This window comes from Crassostrea angulata, chromosome 2 (assembly GCF_025612915.1).
Source record: "Crassostrea angulata isolate pt1a10 chromosome 2, ASM2561291v2, whole genome shotgun sequence".
NCBI lineage: Eukaryota > Metazoa > Mollusca > Bivalvia > Ostreida > Ostreidae > Magallana > Magallana angulata.
In genome coordinates, this window is record NC_069112.1 from 62,120,427 (window position 1) to 62,133,563 (window position 13,137).

The 13,137-nt window shown below is 34.6% G+C and overlaps 1 pseudogene; it reads right to left on the reverse strand.

Moving 5' to 3' along the window:
- Positions 1 to 6,457: 6,457 nt before the first annotated feature.
- LOC128174626 (uncharacterized) lies at positions 6,458 to 8,142 on the reverse strand (annotated as a pseudogene).
- Between the last annotated feature and the right edge of the window lie 4,995 nt (positions 8,143 to 13,137).

Here is a 13,137-nt window from a genome sequence, read left to right on the forward strand (position 1 = left end):
TATTTTTTTTTGCCACAGACTAGGCATAAACTGGCTTTGGATTTTGGCTGTTTCAAAAGCATTGCACATGCCCTGGACAAGATCAACTTTGCTGCACATCAAGCAAGAAATTCACACTTGTCGGGAGTAGATTCACCAATCAAGCTGGGAGTAGAGTCATCAATCAAGCTGAATCAAGATATGCACCCATAGAGGGTGATGCCCTGGCTTTTGCAGATGCTTTGGATAAGGCCAGATACTTTATACTTGGATGAGACAATCTCATCATCACTGATGATCACAAACCTCTTTTAAAAATACTTGGAGACAGGTCCCTATAGGATATTCCGAATTCCCGACTTTGAAACACTGCGATATCGATTTCGCGTCACTCATATCCCAGGCGTGCGGCAACCTGCAGCTGATTGCCTCTCGCGCCACCCAGCAGGAAAACCAGAACAACTGCACCTATCTGATGACATAGCCTCTATCAGCCATGCCCTTCTAAAATCTCATTTCCTTGCTAGTATAGGTTCTGACGATGACCCCGACAATATGGAAGACAACTTAGTCGCTGCAGCAAGCACAGCACTCAACTCTATCCATTCAATCAGTCACGTGGGACAGAGTCCGCATAGCCACTACTAGCGATACCAACATGCATCAGCTACTTAAGCTTATCGAATCAGGCTTGCCTGAATCCAGGCACAAATTCTCCCCTGCCCTACGAGAATACTTCCAGTTCAGAAAAAAACTCCACCCTTTAGATGGAGTTATTGTATACAAGGCCCGCATTGTTATACCTCCTTCCCTTAAGCCTCTTTTACAATTGGTGCACGAGCAGAAGGGACAAAATATTCGTGCGACCGAAAAAAATAGATATGATTCGTAAACTGTTGCCGACATAATCGCATTTAAAAAAGTTTTCGTACGTAATTCGCAAGATCTAAGCAAGCGTTGTAAACGCATTATATCCTGCGATATATCTTGCGTCTAAAGCGACTCATCAAGGATAATAAGATAGGATCGCGCGATAGACCAGGTGATCGGACGATTGAACGTGCGCCAATGCGATTGGACGTGCGATTGTGCGTTCTATGGTACTCGTGCGAGTCAGAGGGGGCATATACCGCTTATGTTTGACGGTTTTGTAGTATAGTTGACATAGTTGAAAGCGAGAGAAAATGCCGCCCAAGAAGAAACAGAGATGCAGCAGCATTTATTACATGTATTATACCTCAATATGATTATTATACACCCGCTCCGAAGGAGCTGTTTTACCCTTGTGTGTCTGTATGTCTGTCCGTCCGTCTGTTTGTCTGTCTATCTGTCTGTCCGTCCGTAACAAAAATTTCTGTCGCATTTATCACATCAACTATTTATCGCAGATGCTTGAAATTTTTACAGTGTTTGTTAAGGCATGCCATATCGTGGGATATAGTTTTTGTACCAATCAGACGTCAACTTCCTGTTAAATTACTACTTTGTTCATTTTAAGCAAACATTTTTAAACAAATTTTTGTCAAAGAATTCTCAGCGACTGTTTATTGCAGATGCTTAAAATTTGTACACAGTATTTGTATAAGCATGCTATATCGTGGGATGTATTTTTGTACCAATCAAACGTCAACTTCCTGTTTAATGAGTACTTTGTTTATTTTTAGCCAAAATTTTCAAACAAATTTTCCTCAAAGATTTCTCAGCAGCTATTTATCGCAGATGCTTGAAATTTTAACACACTATTTGTTTAGGCATGCCATATCGTGGGATATATTTCTGTACCAATCGGATGCCAGCTATCTGTTAAATGTCGACTTTGCTTATTTTGCATATTCACATCAGAGCGGGGGTATCACTAGTGAGCATTGGCTCACATATATCTTGTTCTATTATATCTGATTAGTCTAGAAAGTCACATGACAGGGCAAGTTCATAGTAAATGAAAAAGCCGATATGAGCATACGATGTAGACAAACATGACTAAATAAATCATTTTTTGTGTATATTTTATGTCTTCACTTCTGCTGGTATATGCATTTAAATATGGCTGGAGATTACTTCACCTTGAAATATTTTTTCAAATCAGCAGAAAATTACTTGATTATGATCGATATCATTATGGATAAGAAATATTTAAGTCAAATAGGTAAACAAAAAATGTACAATTTTGGATGAAAAATTACATTTTTGAATAATAAATGCAGTTAACATGAACAAAAGCTCCAGGCGGATTCAAATTCATGATTTGCAATTCAGAAGCCCAATACATTAAACACTGAGCTACAGCGATATACAACCCAATCGAACGATATAAACAGTATAACAAAACATTCAAATCGCCATCTTGTGACGTAGTGTCTTCAACAGTATAAGTGTAGGTGTAGTGAGGTACCTTTAATACTCCCAACCATAAAACTATTAAACTTAATCTTATTACAGAGATGATGATTAGTAAGCGAAGACAACATATTTGATAATAATAAAATGAATCAGAATTGAAATGCTCTATATTGCCTTTCTCCACGGTAGATTTTCTCGCCAAAATCATACCGCAATTCTTAACCGATCTCTATATCTCTTGATGCATATAAGCATAACTTTGGTTGATTATTAAAAACTTCCAGTTTCATTACTGAATTATTATAAGATTAGATGACCCTTTCTCTGCATCGTTCAGAAAGGACTAAAGCCAGAAACTATGAAAATCGGCCCTGTCCCCAGACTTAGTCATATTTTGTGAGATTAATGGTCACAATATTTGCTTCCTAGAATAATTAACTTTTTGTCGATATCTCTATTCGTTTCATAATTACAAGCCTCTAAACATACCATGAAATTCTGCGCTCTGACGTCGTGACGTCATGTCGACTGTCATAAATATGAACTTGGTTTGGAAGTAGATAAAAACATAAAAGGTTGATTAAATTAGAAAAACCTTTCAAAATAATTTTGTTGAAATTAGATTTGATTTTATTCATAAATACAACAATAATATTGAAAAATAATATTCATGTACATATCAATAATTTTATCTTGTGTGTCATTGGTTGTATTATAAATGACGATTATTTACAGATTCTTGTACAGCATATACACCCATTATTATCATAATATAAGTTCATTACAATTTTTAAAAAAATGAAATACACAAGAAAACAAATCTAAATCCAACTAGTGGGTATTGTTTTTTTATACAAAAAAACACATGTCTCCCCTTCTCCCAAAGGATTGTAATATGGGGCAAATTTAATAAGTGAAAAAGAATGAAGTCAGCTATATGTTAGATATCATCCATATATGATACAGTTTAGAGAACTTGAGACACAAGATTGGTCAAGGTCAAAAAATTATGGAGGCGTGCACTCCTTCTCAATAGCATCTACCTATGTTCCAAGTTTGAAGCCTTAATGTCAAAAGGTATCCAAGATACCACCCAGACAAAATTTAATTATTTTTTCTTAATTTGACCTTGAGTAAAACAAGGTCAAGGTCAAATATTAATCAATAGTACACCTCAGTGTATTATTATTGTTCTTTGTGTAAAGTTTGAAGTCCTTCTGTCAAAGAATATTTAGGAGGTGAACAATGAAGTTTTTTCTAAGTTGACCTTGAAATAAAATTTTTAGGTCAAGCTCAAAAATTTTGGTAAGGTTCAACTGGACTATATACCATCTATGTATGATACAAGTTAAAAGATTGTATGATTAAGGAGTCTTGTGTTATGGTCCGGACTATATTTTTTATAAAATGCTTGACCTTGAAAAAGATAATAGATCAAGGTCAAAAATTTTGATGGCGTGCACATCTTCTCAATACCATCTACCTATGTTCCAAGTTTGAAGTCTTAATGTCAAAAGGTATCTAAGTTACCACCCAGACAAAATTTAATTATTTTTTCTCAAGTTGACCTTGAGTAAAAAAAGGTCAAGGTCAAATATTTATCAATAGTACACCTCAGTGTATTATAATTGTTCTTTGTGTAAAGTTTGAAGTCCTTCTGTCAAAGAATATTTAGGAGGTGAACAATGAAGTTTTTCTAATTTGACCTTGAAATAAAAATTTTAGGTCAAGGTAAAAAATTTTGGTAAGGTTCAACTGGACTGTATACCATCTATGTATGATACAAGTTAAAAGATTGTATGATTAAGGAGTCTTGTGTTATGGTCCGGACTATATTTTTTATAAAACGCTTGACCTTGAAGAAGATAATAGGTCAAGGTCAAAAATTTTGATGGCGTGCACTTCTTCTCAATACCATCTACCTATGTTCCAAGTTTGAAGTCTTAATGTCAAAAGGTATCTAAGTTACCACCCAGACAAAACTTAATTATATTTTCTCAAGTTGACCTTGAGTAAAACAAGGTCAAGGTCAAATATTAATCAATAGTACACCTCAGTGTATTATAATTGTTCTTTGTGTAAAGTTTGAAGTCCTTCTATCAAAGAATATTTAGGAGGTGAACAATGAAGTTTTTTTCTGATTTGACCTTGAAATAAAATTTTAAGGTCAAGGTCAAAAATTTTGGTAAGGTTCAACTGGACGATATACAGTGGTGACAACGTTATTGTTGACAAGCCAATCGTGTTTAATAGTTCGTGTAACGTGGGTGATCGTTCGTGTAACGTGCGGGATCGTGCGTGTATCAGGAAAAATAGTTTGCGTTTTTTATCGTGCGTGTTCGTGCGTGATCGTGCGGTTTTTTCGTTTTGTAACTTTTTTTACGGAATGTCAGGATTTATTCTTAAAACAACGACATGTAGTTTTTGTAAAACAATGTGAATTTTAAATTTTTTTCTATAGAAGAACATTGACATTTGTTAACATTCATTCTCTCTTTCATGGTTAAATACATTCCTCAAGTATTTCCACAGCTCATTCAATCCTTTGTTCGGTCGAGTTAGTTTTGCATAATGTTATAGTCAGCCTCTATCAAGCATCCATTGTGTCTTGACACATAATTTTAATCATATTAGCAATAGCGGCACGTTAAATGAAAGCAGTCAAGCTTACCCACTCCCCGTTTTAAACTAAACGATTATCCCCAACGTTTTTCTTTCAAATGAAAATACGATACGTATTCCTATCTGAACATTTGTTTGAAATAAAAAAATTTATAGATGCTTTAAAATTTAGAAAAAATTATGTACTGTAAATAATGAAAATATTCAATGTGTAAAATCGATATTCTATGGAACAAGGTGACAAATTTACCTCTATCCCGCATAATCAAATAATACGTAAGGGAACTGGATTACATTAACAGTCAACTCGTATGTAAATAATTCCCTATAGTTAATGCATTATCTTCTTTTCATTTACACTTAAGTTATTATTCGTTATAAAGACCAAAAAATTAATTTGTGTATGAATCATATATATTTTTTTGTATGGATGTGTAAATTGTTTACTCGTAAGATATAAAACAGTGCATTGCTACTGTACATGCCGCTTTTCAATAAAACACAAACATAAAGCAATACAAATTAAGCAATACGTTTTCTTAATTCTAATCTTAAAAATTAATTTTGATTTTGCGTGTTTAATGGTGTAGAATCGTTCGGTTGCGTGTTTTATCGTTTTTGTTCGTGTATCGTGAAAATTCAGTACGTTAGTGATCGTCCGTGTATCGTGCGTGATCGTTCGTGTATCGTGTGTGATCGTTCGTGTATCAGAAACGTGCGTGTCGTTTGTCAACAATAACGTTGCTACCACTGTACCATCTATCTATGATACAAGTTAAAAGTTTGTATGTTTAAGGAGTCTTGTGTTATAGTCCAAACTCTATTTTTTATAAAACGCTTGACCTTGAAAAAGGAAATAGGTCAAGGTCAAAACTTTTGAAGTCTTAATGTCAAAGGGTATTTAAGTTACGGCTTGGACAAATTTGGATGAAGAAGAATAAGAAGAAGAAGAAAGTCGACAAAAACAATATGTCTCCCCTTTGAAAGGGGAGACATAATTATCATAAGATAAATATTTTCGATTCAATTAATAAATATATCAAGAATAATTTTTCTAAAGAAAAGACATATGAGTAGTAAAACAGTCAGATTAATGTAATTCTAAGTAAATAGGTTATGTATTTTAAAAGTTGTGTACTAAATAAAAATTTAAAACTCTTAAATCTAATGAAAAAGAGAGCAGGAACAATTTCAATTAATAATAAATGTATACATCTAGACAAAAAATACAGTACTTTATATTTATCATTAGATTCATTTCATTTCATTGCCTCTCTCTCTCTCTCTCTAAATCATCACACTACTACATGTACCGCATTTCATCACACTACTACATGTACCGCATTTCAATACAATGGAATTCTTAACATTATATAATTAATATCCTCAAAACAACAACAACAAAAACTCACACAAACAGGAGCAAGTAATTAAAAGATCAAAATCAATATATTCGAAAGGACATTACCATGCATACGTAGTTGCTACACCCGCAGTGTACACCCGTGTCTCTCTCTCTCTCTCTCTCTCTCTAAAAATCATAAAACAAATATCTACTTAACAGTTTCATCTTATATATACAGAGCAATGGTAATATGGCTAAGACAATTATGATATTCACTACCACAACCAGTAACTGTTCATTCCTCGGGTACACTGTCACAACTGCTCGCATCACTGTCAGACTCATCAACGGGAGGTGGAATGTCTGCTGCATCATGAACATGCTCACCCCAATCACGCACACCGTACTTCCCTCCCCTCATGTCTTCCTTTTGACAGGTACCAAATGATGGCCGCTATATGGGAGCACATACCCACTACTCTGGCACCTGCCCTGCATGTACAGTACCATGCATCTACCGAACAGTCAGAGAACTCAATACAGACCAAGTACTGTTTTGATGATGTGTGGCGACTCTGAATCTTTACCCGCAGTAGCCTGTCATTATCCTTATGGAACCAAATGTCACAGTCCCCATCAATATGCTCTTGGATATAGCTGCGAGAAAGCTTCAGTTGATAGGTCCCGCAACTCAAGTTCCGTAACTGCTCCTCGTCCAGGGAGGGGAAGTTCTCTATTCCACACTCGGGGACTGGCTGCCACTGAGTTGGCCTTCTGTTTAGACCATTATCTTGAACCAATCGTTGGAGATTATTTACCTGTTAAAAACACAATTAAGCAATCCATTAAATTTTACATTTCGTATTAAATTCACATATCTTATTTTATTTACTTATGTGGGATAAGCTCGGTAAAATGTTAAACGATGTATATGATATGTCTCCTTTTTCAGTGTTGATTAAGTACCCGGATAAGTCGTACCTGTTTAGACAGATAAAGCATTTTAGCTGCGTCTGCCTCGTCTTCCTCTATACTGTGACTTTTGCTCAAAGGTGGGAAGAACTTATTTGACAGGGCGCATACAATTCTGACATTATCTCCAACGAAAGGGATCTGATTTGTAGGGAGGGTACGGTCCAAATATCGCCACCTTTTGATTCTGGCATGGACTGACTCAACTACCCATCTTATCTGTTCAAGGATAAAATCAGAGATACAATTTTTGTCAGTAGTTGTATATAAAACATGGTGCATTGATAATATTTCTTTTTTTTCCAGATTTCTTACCTTTGTAACAAGTCTGCTCTTATTGGCATCACTAGTGCTCATCTGTTTTTGTCCCTTCTCTAAAAATCGAGGCATTTCTGCTTGAATGCCTAAATCTTCAAGCAGGGGCAAAGCATCTCTAAATCCTCTGTCAACGATGAAAATGTCGTCTTCACTTAGCCAATTCTTGATGTCCTCTGCATTTGTTTTCATGATATGTTCAAGGATTGACGCATCGTTGTTTTTATGGTCTGCTAGGTATGGTCCTTGAATCGAGACAAAATAGCCTGTGGTTGTCACGATTACCATGGGCTTGATGAGCGACCTTCCTTTGTGGATGCTGTAAGAGCGGCGTTGATATCTGAAGTTGTTGCTCTTGGCGGTGTATATATAGGTTCCATCTAAAACCAGTATGGCCTGACTCTTGTCTATGTCGCCGAACAATGTTTGGGCTAGATGGCGAGTGTGGTCGTTGATTACATCTTCTCTTGTGATGTGTTCAAATCCAAGATTATATGGGACAAAACAAGTCATCATCGCATTTCTAACAGCACTGATTGCTCTTCTTAAACTGGATTTTGAAGTACGAAATAAAGTGGACAGTATTTGATTTGATAATTCAGATTTCAACTTGCATTGAAATATGGCTGTAGATTTTCGTAAACTTCTAGATGGTGTCTGTTTAACATGATCTTTCAAACAGTCACAAAACGTTTGGAAATTGTCCATACTAAGTCCAAGCAGAGATAGACAATCAGAATCGGTAAGAGTTTGCAGATCATCAAAGTCAAGATGGGTTTGTTCATTTCTTTGGCATAGAACGCGCATGTGCTGCAGTAAACTAAGGATGGCGGTTCTGTTGACAAATGCATGATCTGTTGTTGGAAGTTGTTCTATGGCTGCACTTGTTAAAAGTCCATCTTTCACATGTGCGGGACAGCATCTATTTCCAGATGGAATCAAAACATTGTGTTGAATAAACACGGCTGTGCGACACTCTGCGGATATAACAACAAGTTTTGGTCCAGGCTTTTTACAAACGATGCAATATGCATGGGTCTTTGCTGTGGAAAGAAGTTGCAAGGATACTGAAGGTGGACTAGATAACTGTCTTCTGTGACTTGTTTGAGAAAATGAACTCACAGATTGTTGAGTTTCAGTTGGTTTATGGCATGACTTTTCTCTGTAATATATGTTCCTACACTTACTGCAGATGACTGAATTTTCTTTTCCTTCCAACAGAAATTTTTTCTTCAGATATTTTCTTATGCTTTTGTCGATGCGGCGTCTTTCCTTAGGTTTTGTTCGTTTTGAACACAAAACACAATTGAAGTACTCCGTTTTGTGTCCTGGCATTATCTGTAAAATAATAACAAAATGGGTACCAGGTAACTCATTTATAAGTATTAAGTTATATTTAATAATATTTTCTACAGTAATGTTGCGTTTATAAATTGGCTTTAGATCATGTGCATTTAACATTAGAATTATTCTGGAGCTAAATACTTATAATTGTTTTTCAGTATGTCGTATAGACAATTTAAATCACATCAAACTGAACTAAAAAAAATTATCATTTATAATTTCAGTTAACGTTACAGTAAGTGCAATGCGAATTGCACATATTCATTGGGGAAATCTGAATTCAATCATTAATTTAAATTCCATCTTAAACATTTATTTGTGATGATCTCACAAAGCATTATTTACTTATCAGTTTATGAATTACATTTCCTCTTATATTTCTAATCTGTTATTGTTCTCTAGTGTAATAGTTAAATGTACATGTAATATACATATATATACCTTGTGTGCTTAAAATTCATTAGCTTTAAACCAGGATCTTCATCTGAATGAACTTTGAATTGTTTACAAGCAGGACATTTCGATTTTGATATCACTGCTTAATTTTGCTTTATAACACCCCTTTGGATCCACCTCTGGATATTTATCATTTGTTTGATTAGAAAAATACCAACTTGAAAATATTATAATATGCAATTTAGATATAATCCTTATTCAGATTTCCCCATTCTTAATTATGTTATAATGTATATAAATAACAAATCATTGTGTTAATTTGTCTTAATGATTATCATTTTTTTGAAGGTGATAAGAAATGCTGAAATATAAAAAAATCATCGCAAAAAAAGTTTATTTCCAAGAAAGGTAACTCTCAAAATTAGGGGCTGTCAACATTCCACAACAATATTATGTAATTTCCCATATTTATATAACAATTAAATTGTTAGCCTTGAAGGCACTTACTGTAAATTCCTAATTAAACGCGAGGAATAAATATCCGCGTAAAATCGCGAGAAGCCTGTCTCGCGAATTTTAAAATCTCGCTTTTTTATTTTTAGACATGTAAACTACATGAAACTATGATAAAATTTCGGCATTCGCGATTTTATGTTCTCGCGATCTGATGGAAAACCGTTGAATCGCGGAATTAAGTACTCGCGTAAAATAAGGAATCTACAGTATTATGCAGAGTTATATCATCTGAACTTTTAGAATATGTTACATGCTATCCATGATACTGTCCTTGTGAGAAAGGCTTCATACAATAGCAAATCCGGGTGCTGATGGGCTCAGTAAAAAACAAAAGCAATAACTTTGATTAAATAAGTCAATATTAACTAGGTACTAGTTTGATTCGATCTTCTAAATTGTGTATTGCATTTGACGCTTCGTGATATAGTACAAACACAAGCCGAAAATGGCGACATATATGCAGAAGAAACCGCGTCGCAGACGACAGCAGCAGTATTAATTTCACCTTAAATATCGCTGTCAATAGTTTTCCTCTACGTTTAATAAAAAGAAACAAATACTTACCACGCCAATATCTCATAATTTCACATCCTGTTTTCAGGGGGTAATAGGTTGTTGGTTTGACAGATCCATCGTTGTGTTGACAGTGAATATCTATTTTTAGCATACTGGAAAATCCCTTTTTAATGTGGTAACTCGTTCGTCGGAATCAATGCGAATAAGAGATTCGAATTTTTATTTTTACGTTAAAACACAAGAATTCTCCGATATCCAAGAGTTTAACTATTTGAAATGGGGGATAAATTCAATTGATATTGTCTTAACAAGTATAAAACGCAAATCCGGATTGCGTCAAGGTATTCAAAAATAGTTAAATAAAGTATGGCGCCACACTTAAACCAACACAAAACCGATTAATTATTATTCTATTTTCATCAATGTATCTCTATGTAAAATTTTATTTTGGTTTAAGGTTGGCGCCTATATGAAATCAATAAAAATAACTGAGCGTATCTGTAAAAATTGGCTGATTTTACCATACCGTGTCCGGTTTTAGCTCATATAAAAGCGTCCGTGGTGTTTCCCGAAACATTTTCGAGGCGGAAATGTAAAGACAAATGTGTCATGAGTAACTGACAACAAATTGGCTTCAAAGTAATGAAGTTTGATTTTTACGGATATACAGGGCCAAAATCATACATATTTGGCTTTAGATCTTTGCAGAGCCTATCACAGTCGGTTACATCTATGCTGCAGATATATAAATTTAGAAAATCTTTATTTAAAGATTTGTTATTGCCATTTCATAAGTGTATTTAATTTTGTGAAGACAGAATCACATCTTCTTTCAATACAGACAAAATCTGATTAAATTAGTCCCTGTATCGCAACACAAGGGGGTCTGAAGGAGCCCTATAGAAAGTCATGTCCGAATGACCTTTCAGATATCCAATCAAATGTTTGATGGCAAGTTCTGGCCATTGTTTAACAGTGTATTTCAGCACTGTTGTGCTACCTTATATAAGTTCCAAGGTTTTCAAATGATCAGTGCAAAAGCAAAAGTAACCAGAAAATCACTGCAGCTCTAGGAGGTACTGTCAGGCACATATCAGACAAAAGACTAAATGAAAATGAATGGGTTTATTTGGGGGATCAGATAGAGCTTCAGTATCTGAGAAGATTTTTCTGTATTCTTGATTAATTCCCCTTACCTTGGCTATGAAAATGCATAATAGATAGAAAATTACTATCTTATTGCCTTTGGGGTTTATTTACCCAATTGTAAACTCAGAATACAGACCAACTTCAAATTCTCTTTCAGGACGATTACTACTAATTGCTCCTAATTCTCATGTAAATGCAGAGTCCGTCCATTGTTGACTCAATTTACAGTAGATAATACACGTAGTTTGAGTGATTTGAACAAACAACAAAAGCTAATTAGCACAACACAGTGGAAAACGAAGAAAACAAAACACGAATAGCTTACATATAAATCACTCAAAGTATGAAGAAAAATGATCAAACCTTTCACTATGATTTAAAAGACATTACTAAAAAATAATGATATAAACCAAGGGAATACTCGTTGCAATACCTGAATTCAGCTTATGTTATTTATCATGAATAAGATTATTAAAATCTTAACAATGTTCAAATGCATTTTGATAAAATTATAATAATGAAAACACTACATGACTGATCAATGATAATTTTTCTGAATGTTATAAGTAAGTAAGTAGGTAAATGATTCATTATAGGAAGATGTGTTTTATAAACAAATATAGAGACATATAATAACTTGATGAATAAACAACCGGCCCATCGAATGTATATGTCACTTTTTAAACTTGAGTATAAAAATAAAATTAGTTTACAGCAGCATATATAGTGATATAGAGGTGGAGGTATAGGTGATGACGTAAGTATTAGGGTCACCTAGAGGGTATTTTTAGAAAAGGTAGCAATATAGAGGTCGTGTTCTCAGTGGTGGACTGGATATAGAGGTGATGACGTAGTTACTATTGAGGCCCTATAGAGGGGGACTTTTTAGAACAGTAAATTTATAGAGGTCGTGTTCTCATTGGTTGCTTTTAGAAAGGGAGGTTGAATATACAGATTTAGTGAGCATGCGTAAAAAAAGTAGGAGGTTTTAGGTTATGACGAAACCATAAGATGATTCTATGGTTTGAGAGCATGCGCTGTAGTATCGATAACGTAAAATAGATGATATTAAGCAATACGTGAATTTTATTTAGAAAAAATAGATCGATTTGGATGACCTATTTTGAGCAAACAGTGAAAATAAGGTGTACTTACCTGTGCACAGAGAGAGATATTTTAATAAAAAAAATTACATGAAAAAATGAGGTGATGTAGCATGCGCACTTGAACATTAAAAAAGGGTGTATATTAAAAAAAGTTTAGGGTATATTTTAAAGAGTAGTTACAATTTTTTATCATTTTTCAAAATGCCCTTAACACCAAACGATTCAACTCCTTCGGCTGCGGTAAGCGGGCTGGATACTGCTTTACCAATCCCTGAGCATGAAGACTGGGATTGGGAAATAGCAATGGATCCCTATCCTTCTGGGAGGTTAAGAGACATTGATGGCAGACTAGTGTATATGTTTGATTATAAGTACGAACAGTACTTACAAAATCTACAAGACCAAAAAGAAGAAAAAGAAGACAAGAGAAAAGAACAGTAGCTTCTTTGAAGCTCAAATATTTCAACGGTCGTTTTAACGGCCACCAAATTTTTCGAAAAGATGTCTCTAATACAATGAAACGTGTGCATTAGAGGA